Source organism: Anas platyrhynchos, chromosome 4 (genome assembly GCF_047663525.1).
Source record: "Anas platyrhynchos isolate ZD024472 breed Pekin duck chromosome 4, IASCAAS_PekinDuck_T2T, whole genome shotgun sequence".
Lineage (NCBI taxonomy): Eukaryota > Metazoa > Chordata > Aves > Anseriformes > Anatidae > Anas > Anas platyrhynchos.
Window position 1 is genome coordinate 73,917,373 of NC_092590.1, and position 5,217 is coordinate 73,922,589.

Below are 5,217 nucleotides of genomic sequence, written 5' to 3' on the forward strand. Positions count from 1 at the left end.
CCTCCCCTTCCAGCCCTTTTTCCTTCCCCCTCCAGCCCCTTTCGTTCCCCTGCCCTCCCCTTTCCAGCCCTCGGGGCCGCGGGGAGCCCCCGCCGAGCCCCGCGGGGCGGCCGCGCCCGCCATGAGGCGCCTGAGGCGGCGCGGGGCTGAGCCCGCCGCGGGCGCCGAGTTTGGAGCTGAATAAATAGAGAGGAAGGGCAAAAAGAGGGTGTAAGGGTTTTGGTTTGGCGAGTTCAAGCCCAGGTGGGGTGTTTTTTATTAGCTACAAGTGTTTATTTAGCTGGAAACGAGCGCTTGGGCAGCGTCATGGGAAGGGTTGGCTGAGGCACTGCTGGCCCCTGGGGGGCTTTGGGTTGCCAAATCCACCCGCACCCACGGACCCACACCTGGAGACTGGATCCCGAGGAGGCAACACACCCCACAGAGCCAAGGGCGAGCTTTTTCCCTTCTGGAAAACATATATATTGTCACTGTGCTTCATCCTGTGGTGTTCATAGCTCCGTGTTGAGGTGCTCATAGCCCCATGTTGAGGTGTTCATAGCTCCACATTGAGGTGTTCGTAGCCCCATGTTGAGGTGCTCCATGAATCCTAACCCCAATCCACGCAAGAAGCATGAGGAAGGCTGTACAGAAGCGATTTAGGCAGCTTCACAACACGCCCGGGCTTTTGAGATGAAGGCTCTCCTCTTTTAGCAGCTCACCCTCGCCTCTGTAGGTTCAGTTATTTTAAGGGACCGTAATTTGCATTAAAATTGCCAACTCACACACATAAACGCAGAAATAGCAGGGCTTAATTTTGAAAATACTGACAACCCCCCGGAGTGCATATGCCTAAGTAATTCTGTACCAAGGCATAAAATTGAATTTTACGAAGACGCATTAATATTGACCTGCAGAAAGCATTTCAATGGTCATGCTCCTCAGAACTGTTAAAAAACATTTAGAGGGTTCTCCGCATGCTGATATGAATTACAAAGGGAAAAAAAAATGCCAACCACTCCAGAAAATAAAGAAAAATGCTATTCCTTTTCCTCTATCTTTCCCATCCTTATCCTAACCAGCTTGGGCATCCAGAGGCAGGTTCAGCCCCTGTTTTTGCAGCTGTGCTGGCCACTTTGAGAAGAACATCGAGACCCTTTTCTTCTAAGCACTCGTGGGCTTCTAAACATCCTGCATTTATTCTTTGTATTTTTTATGTGGTGTGGTAACGACTAGAGGGTGGGCTGCACCAGCTCTGCTGCTCAGTTGAATACACAGGGATTTCAGTCATCTGAAGCGAGCTTGGACAGAACGTACCAGAGGAACGCAGGACAGAGCTTGTGGGAGGGCTGCAGCTCTGCCCTCTCCTTCACAGTCCCCGCAGTTCAGTGAACTCCCCCCTCGACAGAGCGAGGGACCATCTCCCTAACGAGAAAGTGGCCGTGGCGCAGCATCAGTAAGATGAATCCCTTCCCCTTGGCAAAAACAGAACGGAGAGCAGCTTTGTTACCGCAGTTGGCAGAGCCCAAGGACTTTCAATAAAAAGCACGCTCCATGCCACCTGCCAGTAGGAGCAGAGGCAAGCTCTCCTGGAGCGCTGAAAACCCACCGCCAGGCCACAGTTCTTTCTCAGAAGCTTCACAAAGACCTTTTTCTTCAGTCACACGCTGCAAGAAGCTGCCTGATTTCTCCACTTTGTGCTTCAAGTCAGCAGCTTAAGCGGACATGGAGTGCGGGATGGGAGGAAGAATTGGGAGCTAGGGGGCTTGAAGAGCAACCTTGGGTATTTTAGTCAGAAAATAGGTTCTTTTTGTTGTTTTGGTTGGTTGGTTTTGGCTGTGAGCCACAGTCCCCTCTCCACCTCGTCCCTGGGATTCTCCCCAGTACCTTCCAGGCCCATGCCGTGCGAGGGATGCTGCCTCCTCCGGCTGGGCAGCACCTAGCACCAATTAAATCTACGCTCACAGCTAAACTATTTGCGACACCAACTGCCGGGGAGGCTGTCACCAATATGTCATTTCCTACTGCTCATGGGCTGAGTTAAATCAATCCCTAACATTCCCCAGTGGTAACCGATGATGAGTCCCCTGCAGACACTGAGCTCATCAGCTGCCAAAGCTCAAAACCCTGGAGTCGTTTCAAGAAAGTAAAAATATTGTCTCAAACCACCATTCAAACCCCTCCAGAACAATCAACGGCGAAGAAACTGTGAACGCAGAAGCGCAGAGGCAACAGGAACGAGAGGGACAGGGCACAGCTGCCCAGGGGAGCAGGGCAGGACCAGGAACCACAGGTGAGGAGTTAACCAAAGGCCTGGAAGAGAAAAACCCGCTGCTAAGGAGCCAAGCAGCAGGCACGAGGCCTCTGTGCTGAATTGCTGGCTCTAAAAAGATTTATTCCCAACAGCTCCGAGGGCTGCGCTCGTACAAAGCTGAGGAGCATTGACATGTTAACAGAGCTTCAGTTTTTCTTCCTCCAGCTCATGTTTCAGGATGTTGAGAAGGGCTTCCTGAACTAGCACTGCTCCTCTGCTAGGTTTTGGGGCTGTCTTTCCTCCCTGCTTTTACATCCTTAGCTCACCGGGCTGGTCCTGCCATGTTTGCTGCTATGTATACAGCAGTTGGTTTCATTTCCTGGTTTCTAGCTCTAACTCAGCCTGTCGTTGACGTGTCACCTGCAAACAACTTTTCAGGGAGTTTTAATTAGCTGGAAAATTTAAATACCTTAGCAGTGAATTAAAAATTCATTTGGGCTGAAGACAAACAAGCCACGTGCTGACATTTTAAAGACCCTGGGGTTAACTCCACCTAATTAACAATATTAAACAGTCAGCAGCCAGCCGGTCCTGCGCTCACTGAGCAAATATTCCAAATGTGAGGAGAATGAAGCACATAAATTCCACCTTTTAACCAAAAAAAAAAACAAACAAAAAAAAAAAAAACAAAGCAGGGATCTGCTTTTACACCAAGCTGGCAGCAGAATTATTTTACTATGATTTATGAGAGAATGAGACCAAATCCTGAGGACTGGAACAGCCGACTTTTCATGTCAGCCAGCCAAACCTGAAGGCTCTGCTACCCGCTGATAAATGGGAAGGGTTCCCCTCCTCTCCTGTGATCAGCTGCTGGCTGCGTGGCCTGGGAGCGCAGACAACAATCTGCTTCCTAAACTCAGCCTCCTGTTGGGAACAGGAAGATGAGCGTTGTCATTTCTGCAGTCAGTGAAACTGAAGATTGAAAATCTGACTTCCATCCCCTCCCCTGTTAAAATATTATTGTGCCCTTTGTATGGGGGGGCTGCGTGCCAAGATAAATTTCAGCAGCCTAACGTTTAAACGGCCAGAAACCCGCTCTTCCTACGAGTCAGCCTGCTCTGCACGTGTAATTGTTAGGAGTTCACCAACACACAGGCTCTGGATGTGTATTTTAAACAACACAGGTGCACCTCAACCATTTGTGTGCAGGATATGAAGTTTTATTTGTCATTAACCCATTAAATAAACCAGCAAACCTCTAGGTGAGTGTCCAAGCAAAATGTCAGCAGCCAGACAATGTGATTATACGCAGAGGAATTTTCCATGAGAAGCTGTTTCCTACAAAAGGAAGGAGATTTAGTGCACAGGTGTCAATCTGCAATACAACAGCCAGTATCCGAGACCTCAGTAAGGCACTGGCTGTGGAGGTGAGGCGATCCTGATGTGACCCAGCAGTGAACCACTGGTAATGCTGGTTGGAGCACAAAGTCCAACCTCATGCTCAGAGCGAGGTCAGCTGGGACACCAGGCAGGGTGCTCTGGGCTTTTTCAGTCTGGAGTTTCACTCTTCGGATCCCACAGTCACTCCTAGGCAGCTGGTGTTTCTTTAACAGCGTGGAATCCTTTATGACCCTTGGAAACATCGGGTTCTGTTTCATGGCAGATGTAGGAACACACACATACATCAGGAAAACCTGCCTGAACGTCCTGAGGTGACCCAAGTGCCCACTGTGGTAAAGAACATAATTAAACCAGCATGTTAATAGCATAACCCCTCCCCCCACGGCATTTGCATGTCTTTATGCATCATACATGAGCACATAAAGAGCATGAATGCAAACAAAGGCAGCTCTTTGGGCCTGAATCCTAAAGAATGACGGTGACCTGTAAAAACCTACACAAGTCACATGTTCTTATGCAAAAATACTGTTTTCTTGCCTTATTACAGCAGTATGGGCACAGAGGAGACGATACAGCTCCAGACTGGGACCACACACTGCTTTTCACAGCATCACAGAATTGTAGGGCTTGGAAGGGACCTCCAGGGATCATCAGGTCCAACCCCCCTGCCAAAGCAGGTTCCCTAGGGCAGGCTGCCCAGGTAGGCGTCCAGACGGGCCTTGAATATCTCCAGAGAAGGAGACCCCACAGCCTCCCTGGGCAGCCTGTCCCAGCGCTCCGTCACCCTCACCATGAAGAAGTTCTTTCGTGTGTTGGTGCGGAACTGCCTGGGCTCCATTTTGTGGCCATTGCCCCTTGTCCTGTCCCCACAAACCACTGAAAAGAAGTTGGCCAAATCCCTTCACACATGACTTTAAGTTTAACAGGGTCTTTGGTTGCATCACGCTGCAGAAAACACAGGAGCACGCCTGGCTTGGTTTGTTACCTCCATATATTTAAACTGGAACGAGAACGTTGGTCAAAGAGCATTAAAGCAAGGCCATTTCTCACAGCTTGGCTTCCACCAGATGCTCCCTAGATAGACAGGCAGCCTTTAGGGCTCAGCACAGCCCTCAGAGCTACTCCCTGGCCCACCTACCTGCGGCCGGGCCCCTACGGCTGCACTACCCACACACAGAGACCACTCGGGGACCACCTCCCCTGACTGGAACGCTGCCCCTCACCCCTCAGCGAGCCCCCAGGCTGCCCAAGGAGCCTCCCCATGGGGTCTCAAGACAACAGGCCCCGACCCCTCAGCGCAGCGCTGCCCCCCGGCCGCCATCTTGCCCCTTCCCCATCCCCATAGCAACAGCGCCTCCTCAGGCCCCCTCCCTTTAGCTGCCCGCCGCGCTGCCTGAGCCACCCCCTCCCTCAAGGCCCCCTCCCTCCTCCCTATACCTATACGGAGCCGGGGCTGCCCGCCGCGCTGCCTGAGCAATAATCGCCGCCCCTCCCCTCCCTCCCTCCATCCACCGGGGGGGGTGGCCGCGGCGCTGCCTGCTCCGCTGCGCTGCTCTGTGAGGCCCCCACGGGGGTGGCCGCGG